Source organism: Apodemus sylvaticus, chromosome 13 (genome assembly GCF_947179515.1).
Source record: "Apodemus sylvaticus chromosome 13, mApoSyl1.1, whole genome shotgun sequence".
Taxonomy (NCBI): domain Eukaryota; kingdom Metazoa; phylum Chordata; class Mammalia; order Rodentia; family Muridae; genus Apodemus; species Apodemus sylvaticus.
Window position 1 is genome coordinate 69,085,460 of NC_067484.1, and position 11,001 is coordinate 69,096,460.

At 39.4% G+C, this 11,001-nt stretch overlaps 1 pseudogene; it reads right to left on the minus strand.

The window, feature by feature from the left end:
• Positions 1-1,778: 1,778 nt before the first annotated feature.
• Positions 1,779-10,639, minus strand: LOC127663659 (WW domain-containing adapter protein with coiled-coil-like; annotated as a pseudogene).
• Positions 10,640-11,001: the final 362 nt, after the last annotated feature.

Below are 11,001 nucleotides of genomic sequence, written 5' to 3' on the forward strand. Positions count from 1 at the left end.
CTTAATACTTATGGGTTTCTGACTAATGTAAACATATTATGCTCAGGAAAAGACTGTTTAAATATAAACAAGTTTTCAAATTCTTTCATTCTGTACTTCTGGATTTTTCAACAGTATGAGTTCTCTGATGTCAAGTGCATTGCTGTCCACTACTACAGATCATTCCATATTCTTTATTATCACAAAATTTTTCATCAGAAGAAATTTCCTTTCAGTTATTGAAGAGCTTGATATATGATATGAAATACAAAGACATTATATTATGAATTACATAAAATAACATAGAATATTTATACATGATCATATAACATTATAAAGATGAATTAAAGTAAAACATTCCTTCCAAATCCAGTTAATACAATTTCATAATTTATTTTGCTGTGGTTGTTTTAAGTTAGGCCTTTCTACGTATTTCAGGTTGGATTTGAACTTCTGGTCCTTCTCTCTTGTCCTTCCAAGTTCACAGATTAAAGGTACACCCCAACAAAGATCTATTTTTAATCATTTAAACTATGTATATTAGTTATTTTTCTATTGTAATGATAAAATTAAATTGTCAATACAAATTATAAGAGAAAGCCTTTCATTGAGCTTATGGGTTCACAGGGTTGGGATCCTGGATGATTGAGCAGGAACAGATAAGACCTCACATCTGAACCTGCAAGCAGGAGGCAGAGAACACACTGGAAGTAATGGGATTCTTTTGAAACATCAAAGCTCACCCTTAATGACATATGTCTAATAGGACCACAATTCCTGGTTCTTCCAAAACAGTGCCAACAAGCAAGAACAAAGCATTCAAATACAAGTGCCTATGTGTGTCATTCAATTACAATATCACAACTACCATGGAAGCCTTATAGCCAAATTTAGTATTTCTTTTTATTGTTTGTTTAAACATGTTTATTACAACAGATACAGGTCACATCTGACTAGCGTTCTCCTTTCTCTCCCCACATCCATGTTCATTGGGCCGCTTCCTCGTACTTGAGCTATCAGTGTCCTTTCAGCACACCTGCCCAGCACTAATTTTAAGTCCATCCTTACATGGTGAAAATGGATTTCAATAATTTATACAAACATGGATTATGCTCAATCCCTGCGACTTCCAGCTACTGTACATAGGAATGAGAAGGTTATAGAAAAGTGCCACGGCCACAGTGCCTGAAGAAAGGAAGGGGGCACCTTTAAAAAAAATGGATAAACTCAGGCCAAGGGACTTCAGAGGGAAAGGAACATACAGGAAATGAAAACATTTCTTTGCAAAACAAATGGAGCGGCACTGCTCTGGGTCAGGTGCAAGTGCTGATCAGTTGTCTCATGATATTTGTACACTGCTCATAAGGTTCAAACCCGCATCCTCAGACACAGATCACCTGGTGCTTGCACTGGATTTTTGAAAATGCAAGATTTCTAAATGATAAATTAACCCCCCAATATTTTTCTTTTAAAAAAAAGCTAATTTTGCAGACAGGTTTTCATGTAAAAGGCTAGGTATGTAGACACCTCAGCATTGATTAGTTTCAGATGTCTACGCTCTGTTACACATGGCTTCCCATGGCTTCACCCTACAAAACATTTACAAAGTGAAGATACATCTACAAAAAAATCTATATTTCAAGGGTTTTACAAATCAATCTTGTATCTTCCCCATGAATTGACTCTCACAGACCCTGTCCCCATGTCATTTCATTTGCCCCGCTTAACAGTCCATGGTCTACTTAAATGCAGCTCAAAATGTTATGACTGGGCAACAGATTTACAGTTCCTCTATGAGATCATGTGCAATGATGGAATTCTGATTTTTTTAGTTTTTTGAGTTCCTTAATTTGTTATCTCAAAATTAGTATCCTCTGGTCTCTGAAAGTTACTTGAATTTCACATACTCAAACTAATGATCTCAAATTTTTAACTCTACATATTTCTGACATGTGTACACTTCCCATTATGGGTTTCTTCACGTAATCTTTTTTTTGGGGGGGTTGTTTTGGATTTGCTTTGTTTGAGACAAGGTTTCTCTGTATAGCCCTGGCTGTCCTGGAACTCGCTCTGTAGACCAGGCTGGCCTCAAACTCAGAAATCTGCCTGCCTCTGCCTCCCAGAGTGCTGGGATTACAGGCGTGTGCCACCACCGCCCAGCTTTCTTCACGCAATCTTTTTTTTAATATTTTTATTTTCCATATTCTTTATTTACATTCTAAATGATTTCTCCTTTCCCAGATCCCCCCTTCCCATATGTCCCATAAACCTTCTTCTCTCCACCCATTCTCCAATCACATCCCTCCTTTTTCTGTCCTTATATTCCCCTCCAACCCTAGATTAATCCTTTCCAGGATCAGGACCCTATCCATACTTCTTCATGAGAGTCATTTGTTATGCGATTTGTGCCTTGGGTATTCAGAACTTCTGGGCTAATTAATATCCACTTATCAGAGATTGCATTCCATGTGTATTCTTTTGTGATTGGGTGACCTCACTTAGGATGATATTTTCCAGATCAAACCATTTGCCTAAAAAATTTGTGAATTCATTGTTTCTAATTGATGAGTAGTATCCCATTGTGTAAATATATCACATTTTCTATATCCATTCCTCCTTTGAGGGACATCTGGCTTCTTTCCAGCTTCTGGCTATTATAAATAAGGCTGCTATGAACATAATGGAGCATGTGTCTTTATTGCATGCTGGGGAATCCTTTGGGTATATGCCCAGGAGAGGTATAGCAGGGTCCTCTGGAAGTCTCATGTCCAGTTTTCTGAGGAACCGCAGACTGATTTCCAAAGTGGTTGTACCATCTTACAGCCACACCAGCAGTGGAGGAGTGTTCCTCTTTCTCCACATCCTCGCCAACACCTGCTGTCTCCTGAGTTTTTGACCTTAGCCATTCTGACTGGTATGAGGTGAAATCTCAGGATTGTTTTGATTTGCATTTCCCTAATGACTAATGATGTTGAGCACTTCTTAAGGTGCCTCTCGGCCATCCGAATTTCTTCAGGTGAAAATTCTTTGTTTAGATCTGTACCCCAATTTTAATAGGATTATTTGGTTACCTGGGGTCTAACTTCATGAGTTCTTTGTATATATTGGATATTAGCCCTCTATCAGATGTAGGGTTGGTGAATATCCTTTCCCAATTTGTTGGTTGCAGTTTTGTCCTTTTTTTTCTTTTTTTTTTCTTTATTGATATATTTTTATTTACATTTCAAATGATTTCCCCTTTTCTGGGTCCCCACTCCCCGAAAGTCCCATAAGCCCTCTTCCCTCCCCCTGTTCCTCCATCTACCCCTTCCCACTGCCCTGTTCTGGTATTCCCCTATATTGTTGCACTGAGTCTTTCCAGAACCAGGGGCCACTCCTCCATTCTTTTTGGACATCATTTAATATGTGGATTCTGTCTTGGGTATTCAAAGTTTCTAGACTAATATCCACTTATCAATGAGTGCATACCATGATTGATCTTTTGAGACTGTGCTACCTCACTTAGTATGATATTCTCCAGCTCCATCCATTTGTCTAAGAATTTCATGAATTCATTGTTTCTAATGGCTGAATAGTACTCTATGGTGTAAATATACCACATTTTTGTATCCATTATTTTATTATTTACATTGCAAATGATTTCCCCTTTTCTGGGTCCCCACTCCCCGCAAGTCCTGTAAGCCCTCTTCCGTCCCCCTATTCTTCCATCCACCCCTTCCCACTTCCCTGTTCTGGAATTCCCCTATACTCTTGCACTGAGTCTTTCCAGAACCAGGGACCACTCCTCCATTCTTTTTGGACATCATTTAATTTGTGGATTATGACCTGGGTATTCAAAGTATCTAGGCTAATATCCACTTATCAGTGAGTACATACCATGATTGATCTTTTGAGACTGGGTTACCTCACTTAGTATGATGTTCTCCAGCTCCATCCATTTGTCTAAGAATTTCATGAATTCATTGTTTCTAATGGCTGAATAGTACTCTATTGTGTAAATATACCACATTTTTTGTATCCATTCCTCCACTGAGGGACACCTGGGTTCTTTCCAGCTTCTGGCTACTACAAATAGGGCTGCTATGAACATAGCGGAGCATGTGTCCTTATTGCATGCTGAAGAATCCTTTGGGTATATGCCCAGGAGTGGTATAGCAGGGTCCTCTAGAAGTTTCATGCACAGTTTTCTGAGGAACCGCCAGACTGATTTCCAAAGTGGTTGCACCATCTTGCAATCCTACCAGCAGTGGAGGAGTGTTCCTCTTTCTCCACATCCTTGCCAACACCTGCTGTCTCCTGATTTTTTGACCTTAGCCATTCTGACTGGTGTGAGGTGAAATCTCAGGGTTGTTTTGATTTGCATTTCCCTAATGATTAATGTTGTTGAACATTATTTAAGGTGTTTCTCAGCCCTCTGAAGTTCTTCATGTGAAAATTCTTTGTTTAGCTCCATACCCCACTTTTTAATAGGGTTATTTGGTTCTCTGGGTTCTACCTTCTTGAGTTCTTTGTATATATTAGATATTAGCCCTCTGTCAGATTTAGGGTTGGTGAAGATCCTTTCCCAATCTGTTGGTTGCCATTTTGTACTTTTGACAGTGTCCTTTGCCTTACAGAAACTTTGTAATTTTATGAGGTCCCATTTGTCAATTGTTGATCTTAGAGCATAAGCTATTGGTATTCTGTTCAGGAACTTTTCCCCTGTGCCTATGTCCTCAAGGGTTTTCCCCAGTTTCTTTTCTATTAGTTTCATTGTGTCTGGTTTTACAGGGAGGTCCTTGATCCACTTGAAGTGGAGTTTAGTACATGGAGATAAGAATGGATCAATTCACATTCTTCTGTATGCTGACCTCCAATTGAACCAGCAGCATTTGTTGAAAAGGCTATCTTTTTTCCACTGGATGTTTTCGGCTCCTTTGTCAAAGATCAAGTGACCATAGGTGTGTGGATTCATTTCTGGGTCTTCAATTCTATTCCACTGGTCCACTTGTCTGTCACTGTGCCAATACCATGCAGTTTTTAACACTGTTGCTCTGTAGTATTGCTTGAAGTCAGAGATACTGATTCCCCCAGAATTCTTTTGTTGTTGAGAATAGTTTTAGCTATCCTGGGTTTTTTGTTATTCCAGATGAATTTGAGAATTGCTTTTTCTAACTCTGTGAAGAACTGAGCTGGGATTTTGATAGGGATTGCATTGAATCTGTAGATCGCTTTTGGCAAGATGGCCATTTTAACTATATTAATCCTGCCAATCCACGAGCATGGCAGATTTTTCCATTTTCTGAGATCTTCGATTTCCTTCATCAGAGACCTGAAGTTCTTGTCATATAGATCTTTCACTTGTTTGGTTAGAGTCACACCAAGATACTTTATATTGTTTGTGGCTATTATGAAGGGTGTCATTTCCCTAACTTCTTTCTCAGCCTGCTTATCCTTTGAGTATAGGAAGGCAACTGATTTGTTTGAGTTGATTTTATAACCAGCCACTTTGCTGAAGTTGTTTATCAGCTGTAGTAGTTCTCTGGTGGAGGTTTTTGGGTCACTTAAGTAGACTATCATGTCATCTGCAAATAGTGATAATTTGACTTCTTCCTTTCCAATTTGTGTCCCCTTGACCTCCTTATATTGTCTAATTGTTCTAGCTAGAACTTCAAGTACTATATTGAATAAATATGGAGAGAGAGGACAGCCTTGTCTAGTTCCTGATTTTAGTGGAATTGCTTCAACTTTCTCTCCATTTAGTTTGATGTTGGCTACTGGTTTGCTTTATATTGATTTAACAATGTTTAGGTATGGGTCTTGAATTTCTGTTTTTTCCAAGACGTTTAGCATGAAAGGATGGAGGTATGGGTCTTGAATTTCTGTTTTTTCCAAGACGTTTAGCATGAAAGGATGCTGAATTTTGTCAAATGCTTTTTCTGCATCTAATAAGATGATCATATGGTTTTTTTCTTTGAGTTTGTTTATATAGTGGATTGCATTGATGGATTTCCTTATATTGAACCATCCCTGCATCCCTGGGATGAAGCCTACTTGATTATGGTGGATGATCATTTTGTTGTGTTCTTGGATTTGGTTGGCAAGAATTTTATTAAGTATTTTTGCATCAATATTCATAAGGGAAATTGGCCTGAAATTCCCTTTCTTTGTTGGATCTTTGTGTGGTTTTGGTATCAGAGTAATTGTGGCTTCATAGAACGAGTTGGGTAGAGCTCCTTCTGTTTCTATTTTGTGGAATAGTTTGAAGAGTATTGGTGTTAAGTCTTCTATGAAGGTCTGATAGAATTCTGCACTGAAGCCATCTGGTCCCATGCTTTTTTTGGTTGGGAGACTTTCTATGACCCTTTCTATTTCTTCAGGTGTTAAGGGACTGTTTAGATGATCTATTTGATCCTGATTTAGTTTTGGTGTCTGATATCTATCTAGGAAACTGTCCATTTCCTCCAGATTCTCCAGTTGTTTTGAATATAGGCTTTTGTAGTAGGATCTAATGATTTTTAGAATTTCCTCAGTTTCTGTTGTTATATCTCCCTTTTCATTTCTAAGTTTGTTAATCTGTATACCATCTCTGTGCCCTTTGGTTAGTCTGGCTAAGGGTTTATCTATCTTGTTGATTTTCTCAAAGAACCAGCTCCTGGATTAATTGGTTCTTTGTATGGTTCTCTTTGTTTCTACTTGATTAATTTCGGCCCTGATTTCCTGCCTTCTGCACCTCCTGGGTGAAATAGCTTCTTTTTGTTCCAGGGTTTTCAGGTGTGTTGTTAAGCTGTTAGTGCATGCTCTCTCCATTTTTTGAAGGCATTCAGGGCTATGAGTTTTTCTCTTAGCACTGCTTTCATTGTGTCCCATAGATTTAGGTATGTTGTGTCTTCATTTTCATTAAATTCTAAATAGTCTTTGATTTCTTTCTTAATTTCGTCCTTGACCAAGTTATCATTGAGTAGAATATTGTTCAGTTTCCACGTGTATGTGGGTTTTCTGCTGTTTTTGTTGCTATTGAAGACCACTTTTACTCTGTAGTGATCTGATAGGAGGCATGGGATTAATTCAATCTTCTTATATTTGTTGAGGTCTATCTTGTGGCCAATTATATGATCAATTTTGGAGAAGGTACCATGAGGTGCTGAGAAAAAGGTATATTCTTTTGCTTTAGGATAAAATGTTATATATATATATATATATATATATATATATATATTGAATCTAACTGGTCCAAAGCTTCAATTAGTTTCACTGTGTCCCTGTTCAGTTTCTGTTTTCCTGATCAGTCCATTGAGGAGAGTGCAGTGTTAAAGTCACCCACAATTATTGTGTTAGGTGCAATGTGTGCTTTGAGCTTTAGTAAAGTTTCTTTTATGAATGAGGGTGCCCTTGCATTTGGAGCATAGATGTTCAGGATTGAGAGTTCTTCTTGTTGTATTTTTCCTTTGACCAGCAAGAAGTGTCCCTCAGAGTCGCTTTTGATGACTTTGGGTTGAAAGTCAATTTTATCTGATATTAGAATGGCTACTCCAGCTTGTTTCCTGAGACCATTTGCTTGTAAAATTCTCTTCCAGCCTTTTACTGTAAGGTAGTGTTTGTCTTTTACACTGAGGTGTGTTTCCTGTATGCAGCTAAATGTAAGGTCCTGTTTATGTATCCAGCGGTTAGTCTATGTCTTTTTATTGGGGCATTGAGCCCATTGATGTTAAGAGATATTAAGGAATAGTGATTATTACTTCCTGTCATTTTTATGTTATTTTTAAAATTTGATTGGTTATCTTCTTTTGGGTTTGATGATAGAAGGTTACTGTCTTGTTTTTTCCAGGGTGAAGTTTCCCTCCTTGTATTGGTGTTTTCCTCCTATTATCCTTTGTAGGACTGGGTTTGTGGATAGATATTGGGTAAACTTGGTTTTGTCATGGAATATATTAGTTTCTCCATCTATGGTGATTGAGAGTTTTGCTGGGTATAGTAGTTTTGGCTGGCATTTGTGTTCTCTTAGAGTCTGCATGAGATCTGCCCAGGATCTTCTAGCTTTCATAGTCTCGGGTGAGAAGTCTGGTGTGATTCTGATAGCTCTTCCTTTATATGTTACTTGGCCTTTTTCTCTTACTGCCTTTAATATCCTTTCTTTATTCAGTACATTTGGTGTTTTGATTATTATGTGATGGGAGGTATTTCTGTTCTGGTCCAGTCTGTTTGGAGTTCTGTAGGCTTCTTGTATATTCATGGGCATCTCTCTCTTTAGGTTAGGGAAGTTTTCTTCCATAATTTTATTGAAGATATTTGCTGGCCCTTTAAGTTGTAAATCTTCACTCTCATCTATGCCTATAATCCTTAGGTTTGATCTTCTCATTGTGCCCTGGATTTCCTGGATGTTTTGGGTTACAAGCTTTTTGCATTTTGCATTTTCTTTAACTGTTGAGTCAATGGTTTCTATGGTATCTTCAGCATCTGAGATTATTTCTTCTATCTCCTGTATTCTGTTGTTGATATTTGCATCTATGTCCCCTGATTTCTTCCCAAGGTTTTCTATCTCCAAAGTTGTCTCCCTTTGAGTTTTCTTAGTTGTTTCTACTTCTGATTTTAGATCCTGGATGATTTTGCTTAGCTCCTTCATTTGCTTGTTTGTGTTTTCCTGTAATTCTTTAAGAGATTTTTGTGTTTCCTCTTTCATTACCTCAGCCTGTTGACCAAAGTTCCCCTGTATTTCTTTAAGTGATTTTTGCATTTCCTCCTTATTGGCTTTTGTATTCTCCTGAATTTCTTTCAATGATTTTTGTGTTTCCCTTGTAAGGGCTTCTAACTTTTGATCCATTTTCTCCTGAACTTCTTTAAATATGTCCTTTATGTGTTCCTGTACCAGCATCATGACCAGTGATTTTAAATCCAAATCTTGTTTTTCTGGTGTGATGGGGTATCCAGGACATGCTGTTAAAGGAGAATTGGGTTCAGATATTGCCTTGATTTCTGTTAGTAACATTCCTGCGTTTGCCTTTTGCCATCTAGTTCTCACTGGTGTTAGTTGGTCTTGTCAATGGTGGACTCACCAGTGCAAGCTGCCTCTTCCCAGCTGGCCTCTGGTGCACAGCTGACTTACTGCACTGCCAGAGACAGGGTGCTGTGGCCCAGGCTGTTCAGATCTCGAAGCAGATACCTGAAGGCTCCTGCCTGGGGCCTGCTGGACTCACCAGAGCACACTGACTCCTCCCAGATGGCCTCCCAGGTGCCCCTCTGGCCTCTTGCAGGGCCTGGAGACGTGGTGTTGTAGCCCAGGCTCTCTTCATGCAATCTTGATGTCTGTTTCTCCACATGGTCCGCAGGCCAACCTTGAACATGTTTTATGAGATTATCATTGAAGTGCGCTGCTAGAGTTGGTATTAATGAGCACGCAGACCTAGCAGATGGATTATGCAATATAACAGTTGCAGTTGATGTGTTACTACTACAAGTATGATTTGGACTAGGTGATGGACTTCTCTGGCTACTTAAGAGCTGAAGACTTCTTGGAGAGTCAGGATCATGGCCCTGCTGCTTGTCAGCAGTTACAGGCTGCTTTGAAGCTGAATGTGACATTGGTCCTTGCTTAACTACTGGAGTACAAACCTTTGTGATGAAACGAGTGGAGTGCTAATCAAAAGTTTAATAGGGACTGTGTTAGTCTGAGTTGTGCTTATTTTTGGAGAAACATAGGAGCTTGGGGATGAAGCATCAGACATCAGAGACATTGGAGTCTGATTAGATGGCTGGGGTTGTGTAGAAAGCTTGGAAGCTTAAGAAATCAATGAGGTGATATTGAAAGCAAATGGTCCAGCAGTAAGAAACTTGTGGATGACAGATTGAAGAGAAGCTTGTGTTACAGCTGCTGTAAGAACTTATTATTTTGGATATGTCCACATTAGAATTATTAAGCTGTAGCATGGCTTGCAAAGCAGGAAGCAACTGTGTAAAAAGATTTGGGTCCTGGGGTAATCGAGGTATTGTGGATTGTGGAATGGGAGAAACAGGTCCTGCTGAAGCAGATGCTGCAGGTGCAGATGTAGGATTCAGGGCAGAGGCTGAAGATGTGGAAGGAGTTGTGCAAGAATGTGATACTGACTTGTCTCCTGGAGCAGACTTTCCACTGGTGAACCCTGTAGCGGCTGTTGCTTGCATCACCTCTCTTCTGTAATCCCTGTCTTTTGGGAAACTACTAACTGCCAGCTTATTTGCTTCTTTTTGTCTCTGTTCTCTTTCAAGCCACTCTTTTGGTTTCTCCCACTGTGAAACTTCTGTGCAACAATTGTAGTAGTATTTTTTTCCAGATGAGCTAATATTCTCAGAACAATCCGCTGCAGAATCAGAAGATGCATCTGAAGTTTTACTTGGATTATTGCTTGGATTAGAAGAATGTGAATTTGAACTATGAAGAGTGCTGAAGTTGTGTGAATTTTCTTGTGGAGAGTAACTGGTCCCACCAACCCATTCTCTAACTCTGAGTATGCACATTTTTGGCCTTATTGTGACCTGTGCTGTCACTGTATTTGTTTTCAGGATTGTTAGATCTCTGCAACATTTTGTTTGGTGGTGAAGGATCTGCGGTGTCTCACATCTTTTCATGTCTGTGAACACCACTACTGGGGAGACTCTTTGATGAATATTTTAGTGCCTGGAAAGGCTGAGAGTCCCCCCTCCGGTCATGACAGTGTTGAATCCGGCCACTCCCATTCCACTTTAGGGGTAGTCATGCTCGGGAGCCTGTGGGAGGCGGGCCCTGGGGCCTCCAGGCTGTACAGGGTGGGAGCAACCTTCAGGAGGAGAACCGTGAGGCCAGAAGGATGCCATCTCGGACTAAATGCGGAGTGTCAGGGGCAAATTTAGTATTTCTTGATATGTTTTTTAATTCTTTGTTTTTATATTTACTCTCTATTCATCATAATAATGGGTTGGTTCAAGGGCCATCAGGGATCTGTATGACTCTTGTACTGGCTGGTTTTGTGTGTTAACTTGACACAAGCTGGAGTTATCACAGAGAAAAGAGTTTCAGTTGGAGAAGTGCCT